Source organism: Sinocyclocheilus rhinocerous, unplaced genomic scaffold, assembly GCF_001515625.1.
Source record: "Sinocyclocheilus rhinocerous isolate Xijiao unplaced genomic scaffold, SAMN03320098_v1.1 scaffold3081, whole genome shotgun sequence".
Taxonomy (NCBI): Eukaryota; Metazoa; Chordata; class Actinopteri; order Cypriniformes; family Cyprinidae; genus Sinocyclocheilus; species Sinocyclocheilus rhinocerous.
Genome location: NW_015666530.1, coordinates 522,190 through 532,414, shown reverse-complemented (window position 1 = coordinate 532,414; position 10,225 = coordinate 522,190). Strand labels below are relative to the sequence as shown.

At 40.9% G+C, this 10,225-nt stretch overlaps 1 long non-coding RNA gene and 1 pseudogene across 1 annotated transcript; both read left to right on the top strand.

The window, feature by feature from the left end:
• Positions 1 to 60: 60 nt before the first annotated feature.
• On the top strand, positions 61 to 983 carry LOC107732468 (uncharacterized). Its single transcript, XR_001638879.1, has 2 exons — positions 61 to 124; positions 834 to 983. It is a non-coding gene; the product is annotated as an uncharacterized LOC107732468 (long non-coding RNA).
• Positions 984 to 5,119: 4,136 nt separating this feature from the next.
• LOC107732478 (cathepsin S-like) lies at positions 5,120 to 7,879 on the top strand (annotated as a pseudogene).
• The last annotated feature ends 2,346 nt before the right edge of the window (positions 7,880 to 10,225 follow it).

The window sequence follows — 10,225 nt, the reverse complement described above, 5'->3', positions numbered from 1 at the left end:
TATTTTTGCTATATGAGTTTCAAGACATGCGCACTAGCTTTGACTATCTATCTATATAATGACAAAACCTGACGGGCTTTTTGTGCTGCTAATTGCCAGAAGACCAGAAGAACTTGCTACCCTGGTGAGTAAACATTTGATAATCTAACATATATATCATTTTAATAAACTGTTCTACACATATAATATCAAATTAATGTTTATTTATAATGAAGCTATAATTGTGAGTTTGCTTACATAGTGCTAGAGTTTAGCTCCAACCATAATCAAGCACACCTGATCCAGCTAGTCAGTGTTGCAAAGTCCACGGTTTTCCTACGGAATTGGGCTACTTTAACACTGTTGCCACGGCTTGTTTTTCATGTCCGCGGGTTGAAGCGACTCCAATAACATGATATGTATCACCTGGAATGCGATTTTTAACTGGGGACCCCCTCGAAACGCGATTGGGCTAGTTTTGAGTAGCGATTGGGCGGGTTTTCTTATGAAAACCTGGCAACTCTGCAGCTAATCAAGGTCTTCAGGATTGAAACTTCCATTGGAGCTAAACTGTGCAGAGCTGCGGCCCTCCAGGAATTGAGTTTGACATCACTGGTCTATAGTATTGCGACTGATCTCTCTTTTTTTTCAATTAGTGCAGGGGTGGCGAACGTCGGTCCTGGAGAGCCGCAGCCCTGCAGAGTTTTGCTTCAACCCTAATCAAACACACCTGAACAAGCTAATCAAGGCCTGTGAAGGGTTACTAGGAAGCTACAGGCAGGTGAGTTTTAACAGGCAGGTTGGAGCTGAGCTCTGCAGGACTCCAGGACCGGAGTTCGCCACCCCTGAATTAGTGCAAAGAAATGCAAGTACTGGCAGTGCATCAGATGGAGAGATTGAAAAGTTCATCAAAAGATGGCTGCTGCTCACTTTGGACAGAGATGGGGGAAGAAAAGAGCGGGCCCGAATGCAAACAAATTCTTCCAAAGGTATGTTCCAAATGTTATCATTTACCCGAGTTACCGTTCATGTTATCAGTCTGAGATTGTCTGAATAACCATACATGTCATTGTCTCTTCCCCTTTTTGTCTCTCTTTCTGTCAATCTGTCCCTCTTTTAGGGTATGCTTACTTGAGGAAGCTCCTGGATTAAAAAAAAAATTTTTTTTCCCCAAATAAATTCTAAAATAACTCATATTTTCATTGTGTCATTTTTATACTTGGGGGGTGGGGGAAGGAACACATATGGATGTTATGGGGTAATTTATGGGGTATTAGGTGGGGATGCCATGAAAAGAAATGGTGTAAGGGCCAAACCCTTAATCTTTGTAAAGGGGACATATTTAGTTGACATGCGTAAGTACATGAAGGCTTAACTAGGACACTGTAAAATATATATTTCATTTTAGTTGAAAGATGCCATCTTAAGGATTTTAAGGTAACAATGTCATTTTGTGGAAAAACAAATTATTCAAAGCTCTGGTTTTCATATAAAAACTGTAAGGAGTCTTTAATACACATATTTTAGAAGTTTAATTCTGTATAAGTAAGTGTAAGTATATATTTTTTTAATTTAGTGAACAAGACTAGTACTGGCTAGGTGTCGGTGTGATTGTGGCCCAATGCCGGTGATGCTGGCTCAGTTTCAGTACCAAGAATCGGGCCTCAGACTCGGGCCAGTACCGGCTAAGTGTTTCAATTCTTGTCGGCGTGATTGTGGCCCAATGCCGGCAGTTTTGGCAGCCGGACTCGGGCCAGTGTATTTGGGCCGATTCTGGGGCGTCATTCATCCCATGTCCATGCCGAGTCTGGCAACCGCAACCGGGCCGAGTTATTTCTTCCGGTCTGCCGGATCTGGGCCATTATCGGGCCAAACCATTTTGGCTACCTGGGTACGCTTTTCCTCCAGTGAACATCCTGCATCAGATGTTGTGCAGAATCAGATAGGAGAAGGAACCAGTTCTGCTAGTCGCGCCGAAATGGCCCACTCAGCCCTAGTTCCTGGACCTTCTTGAAATGCTATCGAGCCCTCCCTGGCCCATTCTCCTGAGGAAGGACCTCCTCTCCCAGGCAAATGGCTCAATCTGGCACCCCAATCTGGCGCTGTGGGACTTGCATGTCTGTCTGCTCAACAGAGCCCACCCTCTTCAGTATCATTACCTCAGCAAGTGATGAGAACCATTTCTGAGGCGAGAGCCCAGTCCACCAGGCACCTGCTCTCTCTCAAGACAGTGTTTTTGCTTGCACTCACTTATGTTAAGTGAATCGGGGATATACATGCTCTCTAAGTCAACGAATCCTGCTTGAGCTTTGGTGTTAATGACTGTAAAGTCATTCTTAAGCCAAGGAAGGGTTTCGTGCCTAAAGTGCTTTCGTGCCTAAACACCGTTCATAAATCAAGTGATAACCCTTTTAATCTTCACCCAGAGCGAGCCTGTGGTCGGGGAAAACCCTCCTCTGCAGCCTGCAACCAAGGAATTCAGACTCTCAGAATAGCTTTTTTGTATGTTACGGCGGCCGCACTAAAGGTCTACCGGTATCGAAGCAGAGGCTATCCCATTGGGTCGTGGATGTGATAGCCTTGGCTTATGACACACAGAAATACAATTTGCCCCATAGGGATATATGCCCACTGCATGAGAAGCGTAGCCTCATCCTGGGCTTGGGCAAGAGGTATATCTATTGAGGAAATATGTTCGGCGGCAGGATGGGCCTCTCAGAACACTTTTGGCAAATTTTATAATTTGGACATTTCTTTGCTAGCTTCTCGGGTCTTGTCAGTTGAGGAAAGCTAGGTGAGGTAAGATCTTCTATTGTTAAGACTGCTCTTCTGCCATTGTGCTTGGCAATCTACTGCAGGAACAGGACAACCTTGCTCATGGTGCGGGTTTCCACTAGATCCGATAGACTCTTATGTAAGAGTATGACCATACTGGCAGCGCTTGCGGATTCAGCTCTACAGTTCTAACAGTTTATTCTCTGAAGCACTGAGTCAGTCGCTCGCTGCACTATGGCCTCAACTGCTCTATAGCCCCTGGACTCATGTTTGCTTCGTTACCAGGACATACTAACAGAATGTGCTGTTTTTATATGTTTGCTTCCCCATAGGACTCGCAACTGAATGTTCTACTTAAATACCATCTCAACGATAGTAGCTGTACGCAACGCCGAGAGACCATCTCGAAAGGGAACTCCTCCGGTTAGTGAACATAACTTCCGTTCCCTTTGAGGGGAATGAGGCTTTGCGTTCGTGCCATGTTACTTTTGCTCAGGTCTTATTTAGTAGAAAGATTATAAGGAAAATGGCGCTGCGTTATGAGAGGCGCCACGGCCTCTTATTTTCACGCGCTTGAGCACCATTGGCTATTGCAAAGTAATGGCGCCAAGTGAATCAGGCTTCAGTATTCAAAAGAAGGAGTACGGTGTTTCCCCTATGCGTCAACATAGCTGTATGCAACGCCCCAGGGAACCGAGATTATGTTCAGTAACCAGAGGTGTTTCTTTGAAATAGGAGACAATGATTCTCAAATAGGGACATCAGAATTGAGCAGATGTGAAGCGAAATTCTACTCTGTAAGACAGATTATTACTTTTCTTGATGAAACGAAAGGTGTGCGGATCCGGTTTTTCCAGATTCTAGGATTTTTTTTGCTTCCTGTAGAGATGTAATGATAAATACAACAGTTGAAGAGTTGGGGAGTTTAGTAGACAAAAAAATTATTGTCTCAAAATAATAATCACCAAAGTAGAATATGATTCATCAAGACATGAAAAAAAGTAATTATTACAGATTTGGTAGAAGGACAGTTTTTGTTTTGATTGCTGCATTATAGTAAGATATGACAGATCATTAAATATAAATGGATGTCGTAAAGAAAAGAGAAGTGCTCTCATCAAATTTTTAGCTTTTAAAAAGGCTAGTGTGGTGTTCTTGCAAGAAACGCACAGATATATATATATATATATATATATATATATATATAACCAGGCAGAATGGCTAAATTAATGGAAAGGACAGGGTTTTGAAGGTAAAATATGGCCATAAAGATTTGCATGCACAGGGTAAGAGTTGTGGAAGCGTGGGCCATATGAAAAAGTTAAAAAAAGTGAAGTGAGTGACGTGTGGCCAAGTGTACTCAGAATTTGTGCTCTGCATTTAACCCATCCAAGTGCACACACAGTAGTGAACACACACACACCTTGAACACACACCTGGAGCAGTGGGCAGCCATGTGCTGCTGCGCCCGGGGAGCAGTTGGGGGTTTGGTGCCTAAAACTCCTGGGAAGTTCAAGGATCCAGTAAAGGAATGCATTAGTAATAAGTTCAAAACGGCGCTAATGCAGAGAAAACACGGACGATTTCATCAGACATGGCGAAGAGAATAGTGACTCGCGTCCAGATGGCAGTAAATTATTCTTTTCAGTGTGTATTTGGCTTAAAAGCAGGAGTGTTTTATTATGAATGTTGGCTGCAGGTGTTTTAGATTATAGGGTGGTTAATGGTTTAGTTATTCTGAATGGATCCGTATAGTAGCATGTACAGTCAGGTTAAGGCAGCAGGTTTAGTGGTCTTTTGGCAGCTCTCTGTGGTCCTGTTTGGTATCGCAGCTTAACTTGTGCTTATTTATATTATATATACACATTAAATATATATACATTTGAAATAATGAAAATTTATATATTTATTTATGTATTTTTTGGGGGGTGGGGGTGGTGGTGTACCGGCACTTTTTTCCCCCACTTCAAGCACTGGCCATAGTGGATGTGAGATCAATGAATACACAGCAACACACACACTCACACCCCCTCAACACACACTGATGCCTTGATGCTATAATGTACACACAATCATATATTTGTCTAAACAACCAGCAAGTACACATAAATACATTCACATACACACAAAGACATTTACACATATTTAGATTCACCCACTTCAACCAACAAAAAGGAAGTTTTTTTGAAACTTCATATCATCTTACCTTATATATATATGAACATGTATATGAACACACACACACATATATGATGTGACATTTCGGCCAGCTGTCAACATAATGCAATGAGAATATATATATATATATTAACAGATAAAATATTGATGTTTGAATGCGTGTAAGTAACTATGACGGGCTGTTTTGCTCTTGTCAGGCCATGATGCTCGGGAGCTTGCTGTTTGCCGTGTGTTGTAGCGCAGCACTGGCCCATTTCAACACAAATCTAGACCAGCACTGGGAGTTGTGGAAGAAGACGCATAACAAGTTTTACTCCAGTAAGGTGAGAATATGAATTTCACAATCATCTGTCAGGTGATCCAAAAGCTGATCTTTTACCTACATCTAGAATATTTTGTTTTTGTTTATCACATGTTCTATGAGGAATACAAAGTCCATTTCTTCCTTGTTTCTTATCAAACCGGTAAAGCTTGATTCATGGGCTTATTTGTTAAAGAAATAATAATGTATTCATTTGAGACTTAAATAAAATGAACAGTGATGTCAATAGTTTTATATATTGCTGTATTAAACTGTGGAATTGTCTGTTGTTCATATTGGCAGGATGAAGAGCTGGAAGGAGGGAGTTGTGGGAGAGAAACCTTGAACTTATCACCATTCACAACCTGGAGGCCTCCATGGGCCTGCATTCATATGACCTGGGCATGAACCACATGGGTGACATGGTGAAAACATCCAGTCCAGTGTCTCTTTTCGACTGCATTTCTTTGTCTGTGATTTTTGTTTGCATGCACAGAAAAAGAAAAAAAGAAAAAGAAAAAAAACCTCCTGGCACGTAATACTGCTTTATTTCCTTCTATTTCTATTTTTAGCATGAAGCTATTCTCTGTGACATGTTTAAGTTAAAACAGTATCTAGAAATGATACAGCTATAAAGTTATACATTTTGCCAGACACAGGCTATATCAGATGCCTGGCAAAGCAAGTGACAATTTCATCACCTGAAACTCAAATTTTCCTCTTTGTCATGTTGATTCACAGACAACAGAGGAGATCCTGCAAACATTAGCCACAACTCGTGTTCCTCCTGGCTTTAAGAGGCAAGCACCAGAATTTCTGGACTCTTCTGGAGCTGCTGTCTCAGACTCTCTGGACTGGAGAGAGAAGGCATATGTCTCCAGTGTGAAGAATCAGGTATGATTATACCATATGTTTTGAGAGAATTCTTAAAAACAAAACAAAACAAAAACATATTTTCTCATTTAGGTTTTTGTCTGTATAGCTTTTTATTTCGCAGGATAGCTCTTTTTTTTCTTCTGAGACAAAAGCAATTTTAAGAATTTCAGGTTCACATTATATTTCTATTATATATACTGTAGCTTGCAGGCAAAAAAAGTGCAAATATTCCACAGTTCTTGTGTTTCCTGTTTCAGTAGTTTTTATCTTGTTTCTCTATTTTCTGTCAGGGTGCATGTGGTTCATGTTGGACGTTCAGCTCCTGCAAACATTAGCCACAACTCGTGTTCCTCCTGGCTTTAAGAGGCAAGCACCAGAATTTCTGGACTCTTCTGGAGCTGCTGTCTCAGACTCTCTGGACTGGAGAGAGAAGGCATATGTCTCCAGTGTGAAGAATCAGGTATGATTATACCATATGTTTTGAGAGAATTCTTAAAAACAAAACAAAACAAAAACATTTTCTCATTTAGGTTTTTGTCTGTATAGCTTTTTATTTCGCAGGATAGCTCTTTGTTTTCTTCTGAGACAAAAGCAATTTTAAGAATTTCAGGTTCACATTATATTTCTATTATATATACTGTAGCTTGCAGGCAAAAAAAGTGCAAATATTCCACAGTTCTTGTGTTTCCTGTTTCAGTAGTTTTTATCTTGTTTCTCTATTTTCTGTCAGGGTGCATGTGGTTCATGTTGGACGTTCAGCTCCTTTGGGGCTCTTGAAGGTCAGCTGATGAAGACCACAGGAAAGCTGGTCGAACTCAGTCCTCAGAATCTGGTGGACTGTTCCTCCAGTTACGGCACCCATGGCTGCAATGGTGATTGGATGACTAATGCCTTCCAGTATGTTATTGGCAATGGTGGAATAGACCCAGAGTCATCTTACCCTTATGAAGGAGTGGTAAGTTGTGTGGGTCTAAGTGAAGAAGAAACAAGTGATAATTACAGAAACATGGTAGAAACATTCCATATTAGAAGTGTCAGGAACTGTTACTACTAAATTTTAGCAATACGTATGCAGACAGCTGGATTTGTCAGTGCTTGGCACATTTTTTAAAAGCTGCGATCCATTATCATTATGAATATAATTTAATAAATAAATCTGTCCTACAGCAAAGGCAGTGCCGATACAATCCATCCCAGCGTGCAGCAAACTGCACCAAGTACTATTCTGTCCATAAGGGAGATGAGGAGGCCCTGAAGCAGGCTGTTGCCAACATTGGACCTATTTCAGTGGCCATTGATGCCACCCACCCTCAGTTTATCCTGTACCGCAGTGGTGAGTTTTTCTTTCTTGTCACATTTCAGTCAGACCAATTACCAAGTTTTCAGGTTGCAAACTGAATATCGAAAATTATTTTCATTTTTCGTTGACAGCTATTATAATGCTATCTCACATCTGTCCACAGGAGTTTACAATGATCCATCTTGCAGCAAAATCTTGCAGCAAGAACATCTGTTTCAAACAAAACACTGAGATGAATAAATACATATGCTAATTGTTTTCTTATGCTTTAACAGTTGGGGCACTGGATTTGGAGATGGTGGCTACATCCGTATGGCCAGAAACCAGAACAACATGTGTGGCATCGCCTCATACGCCTGCTATCCAGTTATCTAACTGAAACCCTGTTGAAATCTATGAATATAGATAAGAAATAAGAAATGTATTTTTTCATAATCTAATTTCTTAGCTGTAAATTAGTGTTCTATATACTGTATTTTTTTTTTTTAATTTCCAATTGTCTTTTAAAGAAATCCAAATGTATTTACAATATAAATATACAATTTTAAATTGTTTTTTTTTCTTATAAAGCTTTAAAAGGAAAATAGCTTTCACTCTATTCAGTATGTTTACAAATGACTTTGCTTTATTCAGTGCAACATCACAACGAACAGTTTCACATGAGGTATTAAAGGATTTTTCAAGATCAGCACACAATGTCCAGTTATGATTGACATTTAGATTGCTGTGATTTTTACACCTTTGGTTGATTAGCCACATTCATAAGGTAACACAAGGGAGAGAATGGCATAAATGACACAGATGTTCACACAAGCAGAAAGAGATTTTAGATGAGTGATGGGTAAAAGAAAAAAGAAAACACTTGCTACCTTTTCAGTCTGCTTATCTGAACCGTTAAGAAATGAATCTCCAGATGCCAAAAATGCCTTGAGAGAATGAATTCTGTCAGCCTATGTTGTGATCCAACAATCAAGTTTGCTAAAATCATATTTTTATTTGGGTGATTCATGACACAGCTAGAACATAATTGCATCATATTTGTAGAGACAAACATTTATTTTGGTCTCTATCCTCACTTTTACAAGGTAACACTATTTTGGTTCTTTTTTTTTCTTTTTCTTTTTGGAGGGATAAGCAATCATAAGATCAGCAAGACCCCTCTCTTGCTCCGATTGTCATTCCCATTTGGTCTTTATATTGATAAATGTTCTTCAATCGCTCTCTCTCTCTCTCTCTCTCTCACACACACACACACACACACTCAGAAAAACAAGGTTCTCTCTGCCTGCAGGTATAGGGCTGTGATTTAGTTGTGTTCACGGATTGATTCCAGCACATTTGGCTATACAAACTTAGAAACGCACAGACGCTCCCTGAATGGATGGGATCTTTGGTACAGTTATATCAGCTACACGACACATCACACACAGTTGAGGTAGATGAAATTAGAGCTGTCGGGTAGAACAAAAATGGCCAAACGGGTTCCCCTCAGTGGGACGGCGAAATGGAAATAGGCTATCACTTCAGATTTACACACTGTAGTACCTCTTTCAAATATATCTGAAGAGGATAAACACTACGAGAATATGGCGTGATTTATGTTCCTCTCAGTAAGCGGTAGGACAAAATGTCCACTAGGAGACGCCAAATACTAAATTACGTTTGACGCGTCTGCCATGATCTGCTAAACGTGATCTTCGGGACACTACAAGTCGTCGAGTGATCTCTAACCATCTACCGCGGTAAGTTTGCAAATTATTATAACCTAAATCATTACATCTCTACAAAAAAAGAGAGGACCGGCTAACCCCCAGTGCTGCAACAGGGTGACCTGGAGAGTTGAGACGCACACACGCTGACACCCTTTGCCCCTCGCGCAGCACGCTTACAATTGTCGCTCATTAAACTTTAATTCACATCCCCAAACTACCATTCACCACCCCTCCCCTTCCTTACCGTGATTCGGTAATGCTGCTAGCCTCTGATCTGCTACCCCTCCCTGTGAACGCCCTAAGCCCATGGGTCCGACCCAGTGCCGAGCGCCGGCCCCAGCCGCTGAGAGGACAGATAAAAAGGGCCTCTTTGAAGTCGGCAAAAGTCGATGGCCTCTTTCATGGGCCCTCTTTCAAGTGTGTGCTGTGAAGGGGCCTCACTACATGCCCTGCAAAGGTTAAACACAGGGGAACGAGAAAGAGCATTGAAAAAGGGACGATCTCTCCCTCGACGGCCCACCCCGAGAGACCATGGCACAGCACGTACAATCATCGTACAGTAAATGAGGACTGCAGTGAGGAGATCACAGTTCAACAGCCCAAATATAGAATCATCTCGACTTCATAGCCACTTGTGTGCTGTTTTACGATCACGCTGAGTCTCGTTTGTTCGGTCAGGCTGTGGCCTAAAGGGTCTAGACATGCAGCACATGTGAACGATGAACATGGATGGGTACGCTAGCGTGGCTATCGAAATATCTAACACAGCGTTCAGGAGATGAGAAACGTCGGACATTCAGGAAGGACAAATATTCATCTTTGGTATTGGAACTCCTATCAGAGATAGGGTCATTTTTCCACACACAAACAACACTCAGTGAAATAAATACTGATGGTAACTAGCAAATAAATAAAATAAATAGCTAGAAGATTGGAAATAAATACATAAATAATTATAAATACACAAAGTGGTTGTTCATGTTCAATTCAAGCTTTTTGTAGCCTAAGTATTTTTCATCAGGGTCTTCAAGACTTTGAGCTTTTTCCAGTATGAACAGCCATCGGCCAGATTGTGTGCTTGAAATTTTTACAAAAAAAAAAAAA